The sequence below is a fragment of the Oncorhynchus kisutch genome, linkage group LG2, assembly GCF_002021735.2.
Source record: "Oncorhynchus kisutch isolate 150728-3 linkage group LG2, Okis_V2, whole genome shotgun sequence".
In the NCBI taxonomy this organism is placed as follows: Eukaryota; Metazoa; Chordata; class Actinopteri; order Salmoniformes; family Salmonidae; genus Oncorhynchus; species Oncorhynchus kisutch.
Window position 1 is genome coordinate 51,388,709 of NC_034175.2, and position 9,476 is coordinate 51,398,184.

General features: G+C 44.9%; 1 pseudogene; it reads left to right on the forward strand.

Annotated features, from left to right (window-relative positions):
* Positions 1–286: 286 nt before the first annotated feature.
* On the forward strand, positions 287–9,086 carry LOC109904492 (HSPB1-associated protein 1 homolog; annotated as a pseudogene).
* The last annotated feature ends 390 nt before the right edge of the window (positions 9,087–9,476 follow it).

The window sequence follows — 9,476 nt, forward strand, 5'->3', positions numbered from 1 at the left end:
TTGCTTTTTAACAGGAAATGATTGACAGCCCAAATGGTTTGACAAAGAGCCTACAGACAACAAACATCTTGTTTCCTCTAGAGAGTGTCTGTCCCAATTGGCATCCTATTCCTACATAGTGCACTACTTTTGACCAGGACCCATAGGGGTCTGGTGAAAAGTAGTACAATATATAGGGCATAAGGTGTCATTTGGGGTACAACCTTTGTTGACAGTCATTGCACTGCCTATTAAGCAATCAATGAGATGGTGAATGGGCATGCATTTTCACCTGTGTCTAGTGACAATGGAGGTTTCCCTCGGGATGTATTGCTGCCATACCGTAATATTGAAACTGCTCATGGCACATTGACATATTTGTTCCATGAATATGAATTGTTTTCTTTACAATGACATATTTAAAATGTTAGATGAGATTATTTAAATAGATGACCGCATAAATTGATATGAGATTATAGCAACCATGAATATACAGTATGATTGGTAATTACAGTGTTAGTAATTGGAACTGTATTGTGTGCATTACAGGACGTGGTGTGGTCTCAGTTTGGGTTCCTGGGTTGTAGTGGGAGAGACAGCACATTGTGGATTGATACAGAAGGTGCCAATACTCTCTGCCACCTGAACTCCTATGGGTAGAACCTGGTACTACAGGTGCAAGGAAGGTAATTGTACAGAACTGGGTTGTGTTCAGTAGGCACAAAACAAGAAAAATAAAAACTGAAATGGAGAAGGACTACCTGGATATGTCCAATAAGAAGCGCCTTTTTTTCTGTTGCTAATTGTTTTGCTTCATTGAGCCCTAATGAACAAAACATCTCACTGGCAAGTGGTAGTAGTGCACACAGACGATGGATGTTTCCCTTCACAGAGGGAATTGTATAATAGATTAGAATGAAACAATTTAACAGCATTATAGCTGAGAAGAAAGGAGTGGTACTGGAGTCAAATCAATAGAATCAATTGAATCAACAGCAAATCAATAGAATGAGAACTATCTGTAGGACAAAGATCTACTCACCATTCATCCCTCTATCTCTGAGGAAAGAAGGTTTAGAAACTACTTTTGGAGGATGTAGAGGTGGCTGTTTTTATTTCCTGGGAGGGGAGTGGGGTGAGAGTCAGGAGGGAAGTGGGGTGAGGGGCTGAGAGGAGGGTAGGGAGACAGAGGGGAAGGGGATGAATCTCACTTGGGGAGATCATCAGATGGGTTCCCTGGTCCCTGAAAGAGAAAGTCATTCATCGAGGTCTCATGAGCGAGAGATGGGGGTATGAGGTGAGGCGCTTTAGAACAGAGATATTAGTTGTGTGAAGCACGGAGTCTGACAAACGATACAAATATATTTGTGCATATTATCTTCTCACTGCTTTCACATATGAAGATCACTAGTCTTGTTTCTTTAAATTGGCTGTTGAAACCTTTCACATATGAAGATCACTAGTCTTGTTTCTTTAAATTGGCTGTTGAAACCTTTCACATTGATGTGATGACCTAACCAAAGAACGCACATTACATAATATTTCAATAAAGAGACATTATATTGAACTATAGCTTAAATTGAATGGCGATAGATTCCAGGTTTCCTCAACTACATAGAATAGAACCATTGTGGTTTCAAGTTTTAATTTGTCACATGCTGAAGTACAGTAACATGCTTAACTTGCAATGAAGCATGCAATGGCTTTGGTGAAGATGGCTTTCCCTTTAAAAATAAACTGAACCTAGATCAGCACTCCTACCCTGTTATATTTCAGGAAGCGTTGGCACCTGTTCCCCCTTGCAAACAAGCTGTCTGTACCCCAGCAGGATCCCCTATGAGGAGTCTAGTGTGACGTACTCCAGCCAGACTTCCAAAGGTTCCCCACAGACACACCAAGGCCCACAGTCACCCTCTAGCCTGGACAGGTACACACTGTGCCAGATCCTCCCTTGATCATGCTTTTAATTTCAGGACTAGGCTTAATCTGTGTCGAGGGAGTCAGGAAGCAGGTGCAGAAGGTGAGTTTAATAATAAGAAACATGAAGATAATCAAAACAGGGGTAGTGTATTCAACATAAACCATACCAATACTGCCTGAAGACTGAGGCTACTGAAGGCTAAATAAAAGGGAAAGTAATCAGGGTGATGATGAAGTCCAGGTGTGCGCAATGATGGTTGCCAGGTGTGTGGGTTGCTAGGACCGGTGGTTAGTAGACTGGCGATGTCGAGTGCCGGAGCGGAAGTGACAGGAGTAGGCGTGACAGTACCCCCCTCCACTAGCCCCAGAATGACGCCATGCCCATACCCTCCCAGTACACCAGGTACTGGAGCCAACCCCCATGACGTCAGGAGTCCAGGAGGGACCTGATGGCAAAGGAGAGGTGCCCATCGATGTCCGGGGGTGGGTAACCAGGAACCACCGGGTAGTTGTAATCTATAGGTTACCTCGTTGACCGGAGGACCTTAAAGGGCCCCATAACCCGGAGACTCAGCTTCCTACAGAGCAGGAGGTTCCCGGTGGCGAGCCAGACACGATCACCAGGATGGAATACGGGAACCTCAGTCTGCCGGCTCCACCTGCTCCTTCTGAACTACTAGTCTGCCGCAGAAGCATCGGTCTGGCTTGGGGTCCATGGAGCCAGAGCTGGTTGATATCCCAGGACACACTGGAAGGGGGTCTGCCCGGTGGAGGAGTGGCACAGTGAATTCTGGGTGTACTCTATCCAGGGATGGAACCAGGCCAGCACCTAAGGAACCTCCCCAGCTCCTGGTTCATCCTCTCCACCTGCCCGGTGGACTGAGGCCGGTACCCAGAAGTGAGGCTGACGGTGACCCCCAGCTTCTCCATGAAGGCTTTCCATACCCGTGATGTGAATTGGAGGCCACTATTGGAGACGATGTCCTCCGGAAGGCCATAGTGTCGGAAGACCTGCTGGAACTGTGCCTCATCGACCTGGAGAGCAGTAGGGAAACCGGAGAGCGGGATAAAAATGGCAGGATTTAGAGAATCGTCTTATTCCACAGTCTGGAAGATGAGGGCGTACTCTGCAGTGATCTGGGCACCCTGACGGAGCAGTCGCTCACCTCCCGCTCTGCCCTCAGGTGGATGATCGAAGATCGCCATAAACAGAGCCATGAACCTCTCATAGGAACTCAGCTCCTCCTCTCCTAGAAGGCCGTAGCCCACTCCAAAGCCCGTCCGGTAAGCAGGGAAATGACCGCAGCAACCTTGGACCTCTCGGTGGTGGGGGTTCCTGTCTGATGATTGAAGTAGAGAGAGCACTAGAGTAGTAAGCCACGGCATTCCGATGGAGTCGCGTCATTTGTCCGGTTGGGATACACACACTTACATACGATGTCGCTGACCTGGGCAGACTGCTGGATCGGCTGCTGGATGGGCTGGGGATCTGGCTCGCTGGGACAACTCGTGGTAGAGGATCATCCACTAGTTGGAGATGAATTCTCACGGGTGGTGGGGAACGTGGAGGACCTGATCCATTACCGTACCCAGTTGAGCCAGCTGGTCATGGCGTTGACGGAGTAGGTGTTCCTGTTCGTCAACCATCTGGGAGATATCCTTAACTTCTGCTGCTTCCATATCTTGAGAGGCAGTATTCTGTAACGTATACACAGGGAGTCAGGAAGAAGGTGAGTTTAATAATAAAACCATGACTATGCTCAAAACAGGCATAAACCAAACCAAAACTGCCTGAAGACTGAGCTACTGAGGGCTAAATAAAGGGAGACTAATCAGGGTGATGATGAAGTTCAGGTGTGCGTAACGATGGGGAGCAGGTGTGTGCAATGATGGTTTCCATGTGTGCGTAATGTGGATTGCCAGGACCAGTGGTTAGTAGACCAGCCACGTTGAGTGCCAGAACAGGAGAGCGGGACAATGATATGTTTGTTTTATCAGTTAATAATTGAGTAATCGTGACAGAACAGAAGCTTTAATGTTAAACATTATTGACTCTCAAAAGGAGCATGTTTCTCTGCCTCAGCCTCTCATCTGTTAGGATTCAGGATTGGTGATAAGGACTTTGGTTTATAAATCCAATTAAGACCTAGCAATAATCTATAACACTGGCTGCTGAGGATTGTTCTGGCAGAACAGAGCAGAGATTCATTATGGATGAAGAGGACAGGTATGCTACATGAAAGTAAGATTGTAACATCAGCCACCCAGTCTTCTAGGAGTTCCAAATAGCATGCTATTCCCTATATAATCCACTTATATTGACCAGATTCACCAATTGACGCAGCAGCCCTAGTCAATGGAATATTAATTATTGGAAGGTTCAGCCTTACTCAACCCCACATTGCTGCTGCACAGTATGAGATCTGAGTGAGCTTGCAGGTCAAAGATGTTTAAATAATTTAAAATTCTCTTTGTCTCATTATTGATACTTTGGTTTGTGACCACTGGCCTTTTCCTGTCTTGATACTGACTCTAGAAGCTAATTAGGAGAGGGGTTGTGTTGTATTTTGTCTCTGTGATACCCACCACTCTTTCACCCTTCAGATTCCAGCAGTATAAGCCAGCACATCCACACGCTCTCTTTGAGTCAAGACAGTGGCAAAGCAATGAGTGTCTGTCCCACTTCCTATCTCTGGGAAACTAAGTGCTCCTGCAGAATACTGATGAAGTTAGTTACAAGTGCTACCACTAAGAAACAAAACAGTGGGGGCTGTTCAATTGGTTTATAAGTTAAACCTATAACCTATTATGTAGGTACATGACACCTAGTTTAAAGGGAACTTCAAAGAATTAGGTCTTTAGAGGTTATACACTTATAACTGACATCTGTTGTACAAAGCTGCAGATGGGAAACCAAACATTAGTACAGGTTATCCTGCACTATTATCTCATAGGTGAATAACTTTCAGATTTTTAGCAACTAATTTCTGTTGTTTTCCACGGGTCCATGTCTGTGGGGTTGAACTAGGACGTATCGTCTATTGTGTCAAGACTAAGCCCAGTTACCCCCTAGAATAAAACACTTATCACTGTGATTTATTGAAATATTGTTAAGTCTGTCCAAATCAAACATAGCACACAGCAGACTTCTCTCTAGGCTGAATGAATTAAGACTGCAGTGGAACCAGAGGATCAATATGGCCTGTTCACTTGAATAATATAAAGACCAGAGCCACAATATGAATTGGACAGAAGACTCTTAGAGGGAGTGGAGGGAGGTCATAAGCTGCCATCTAGTGGCTAGTGTCCCCACTGTGTTAAACCAGTCTCAAATTTCTGTTTCATATGTCACGAACCGTCTCGAAGCCCATAACAAAAAAAAGAGATGACTTGGAGATAAGGAATAACAAAAATATATTTAACTGAGGCAACCTATATATAAATAAAATCGGGGACCAACAAGGACCCCGGAACACCACACCAATCACACAAAATACTGCCCTGGATCCTAGTCCCACTGCCCCAGCCAACCTCGCCCTCCCCAGACCTCAGCAACCTTTGGCAACAGGAAGCAACCTTTAAGAGGAAAGAAGAAAACGAGGCCAGAAGGGAACAGACAGAAGCAACAGAACAGGACAATACCAAATAAAATAAACAACGGTCAGTCATGTAAACATTCAGGAATAGGGCGCACGAGACCACGTCAGCAACAAGTTCCAATGAAAGAAACGTCTCAGGGTCCTTCCATAAAATTTTGGCAACAACCATAAGTTTACAACAATATCAAATCATTTCAACCTGGTAGTGATCAGCGATCTTCAACAGATGCTCTTTAGTACATATTTGAACAGTTCCTCTGATGGAAAGCGAATGAACTTGTCTACATTAGACACCATAGTCACAAGTAAATACAACATGATTCTCTTCCCTCTGCTGAGCACACCAGACCACAAGAGAAATGCCAATCACACTGGGCACCACAGAAGACAGATGAGATATATGGAGCTTCCCCAAATCCTACAATAACTCAACCCTAGTCTTTGTGTGGATTAATGGTGGGTAATGACACACTGTACCCCACTGTTAAGAGGAAAACCCCACCAGCACACTGGCAGATTCCCCCCAAGCCACAGATGTGCCACCGAGACAACTGCTGAGTCCACACAAAAAAACAAAATAACTATGCCCAACCTATTCCAAAATTAAACACATCGCTAAGCCTAACAGGGGAAAAAAAGAAAGGCTATAGCTCCAGGTAACAAATGGCACTACCCTACCTATTTCTCCCACTGAGGTACACTGCAGATTGTATTCACCTCAGACCGATGACCCAACAGCGAGTAGAGCAAGAGTTTCCAGCCTGGGCAGGGGCCTGGAAACTAACCAATGTACTCTCCAACGCAGCACACAATCAACTATCCACCGCAGTGGCAAGTTTACCAAACAAAAAGGCAACCAACACAGCACCAAACACTACAACTCAAAAAATCTGTAACAAAATATGCAAACAAAGCACCTACAGAGGTTTCAAACATTAACTCCACATTTTCTACCAAACGATACACATACCAGTTAGCCTAATGACACTAGTATTAGTCCTTCATAATGCCAGAAAGTGCAATACACCAAAATGTCTAGGAACCAACTTTATGATCCTGGATGACTCACACCACAAAGCAAAAATCATAACTTCAAAGGCCTAGGTGTGTCCCATTTAGCTGACGACCCTCCCAGCTCCGCCCACCGACATCCTAATAAGGAAAACAAGAGCAAAGAGAAAGAATTTGGCAGACAGAGCGGGAGGGTCATCACACAGAGCACTCAGCATTCTAATCTTTACAGTCCTTGACTCCTTCAGCTCTACTACTTATTGACTGGCTATGCTCTGCTCTCTGACCCCTGGACTGTGATCTGTGGTGCTAGAAGACAATTCTAGACATTTTTGGCTCCTTCAGTACTCCTACTAAGAAATACGTTCCTTATCCATATTCCTACCTATCACATTGCGTTTCTTCTGACATCTGACCCTGTTGCCCTCCTACTCCAATAGGTGCTATTTGTTCCCAGACACTGGGGGCACCATGTGGAGTCTGTCGACCCTGTTAACGTCTCCATCAACTCCTGGACTGAGTTGGTAAGTACAGTAAAGTCATCTCATATGCTTCAGAGGAAATGAAACGTTTCAGAGGGCCATATTTACAGCTTGATGTGGTTTTCCCACCACAAGCTACCCCTACCGCCCATAGGGCCCTGGTCAAAAGTAGTGCACTATATAGGGAATAGGGTGTCATTTGGGACGCACATCACGAGGGATGGATGTGACGGGTATTGAGATTCCCCGATGATGACTGTGGGTTTTTGAGTAATGAACAGGCCTCAGAGTAAAGCTATGGCTGTCATAATGATTTGTGGGTGTGCATGTAAAGGAGTGGTGCACTGCATAACACATTGATATATCTAGATGAGAGGAATGTGTATTCAGGTAGTGTGTCACCTCTGGTGCCTCCTGATAACTGGCTCTGAGACAACGTCACAGACACAATCAATTACTGCTGCACATAATGTCTTTATCAGCGACTTCTTTCCCATGATAGGAGTTTTTCTTTCTTCTTCTGGATCTGATACAGGAAGTTGATGATGAGGCAAGAGTAGGCGAGGCCCTCGCCAAAGCCATCGTCTGTGCTCTGAGGACGACACTTAGTAACGACAATGATGATGACTGGCTAAATCCCACTGAGGTACAGTATCCTGACCCTTGGTCCCAGATCTGTTTGTGCTGTCTTTTTATTCGTTTTTTTTTATTTCACCTTTATTTAACCAGGTAGGCTAGTTGAGAACAAGTTCTCATTTACAACTGCAACCTGGCCAAGATAAAGCAAAGCAGTGTGACACAAACAACAACACAGAGATACACATGGAATAAACAAACATACAGTCAATAATACAATAGGGAAAAGTCTATATACAGTTGAATATATATACCAATTGTCATTGACAATGACCATAGGACTTGTGAAGACGACATAAACAGATCTTGGACCAGGTTACCTTGACCCCGACTTATCCTCTTCACACTCTACTGTATGTCAAAATATTGACAGTTCAGTTGGCACTTGTCACAAGCCACAACGAACCCTCTGTACCTTGCAGAATCTGATGGTACATTTGTCACACTCAGGGTCATTCTCAGTGCAGTCCGACCATTTGTTGTCCTTATAAGAACATAGATCACAGGGAGGAATTTGTCCCATTTGGCTGAGGTCCAGGGAAAGACAAAAGTCCCAGGAATGCAGCATAGAACAACAGAGAGGAGATGACTGAATTCCAACCCACCCATATTGACAAATCTGTCTAGCTCCAATTAGCATTCAAGCATTTGAGTTGTTGACTGACCTTATGCTAGAGAGTTTGAGTTTATTTTTGAGTTTATTTTTATTTTTACAGGGACAGTGCACATTAATCAACATTTCAGTAAAAGTGCCGGTTTTAGCCAACCGGCTCATTTTCAACCGCAGTCCCTGGATTGCCTAGCCTAAAACTTGGCTTTTTAGGTAAGAAATTAAGAGCTCGAAAGAGGGTGCAGAACAAAGGATTACGTGTGTGAGACTAGTTAAGAGACAGAGACCTTGTAAACATACAGTACTGACCCGTAGTCCCTGAGGTATGTCAACCCTGAGTAAGGTGGATTGTGACAAAACATTGGTTCCTTTGGTTTCGACTTTCTTTATTTGTCTGAAGGAGGGGTTGCTGGTACTGATGTGAACATGCAGTACCTGAAGCTGGCTGTGGGGGCCTGAATAGAGAAGAGAGGGACAACAAGTCACCGTGACTAACAGATCCAGGATACCCCAGCAGGGGGCCATCCAGGGACCCGTACAGGGGCATATCGTGACTCCAAGAGCCAAGCTTAGAACATTAGCCCTTCATCACCACCAGCAGAGGACTCCTAATCACCCTCCTCTTCCTTACAATCTACTGTACCCTTCGGCCCCCACCTCATCCCTGTGACCTGGAACCAGAATGGCAAACAGAAAACTACAGAGCAGAACCCCAAAGAGAAAGACGGACCATCAACATCCAAAGACTGTGACATAGTCAGGCCTAGCAGACCTGGTTGTGGGAGTAGAGCCCACACCAGCATGGAGGGGAGACATGTCCAATTGCCAGTTCAGCCTCAGACCCTCTAGTGTTACCAGAGCCAGGCTACAGAGATATAGGAAGGTCACCACCTGGGGACAGATACGAGGGTGACGGAGTACACTGCCCCATATCCATCATCACCAACGACCTACGGCAGTGCCTGGTTCACCCTAAGTTAATCACTAGAGTCACTGAACTACTGATGGAGAAACAGTCAGATCAGGGACAGCCCCTACATAGCCTCATAGTCTGCATTACAATGTTCATACTAGCATACTACTTAGAATGAATGCCATACTACATTACTTCATACTAAGTGGTAAGCTAATATATGGATATTGCAGCAGAGTCTAACATTCACAGAAGAAGTAGATTGACTGTTAAAAGAGTAGTTAACTATTTTACAACTTTATGTTAGATGGTTAATTGCCTGGAAA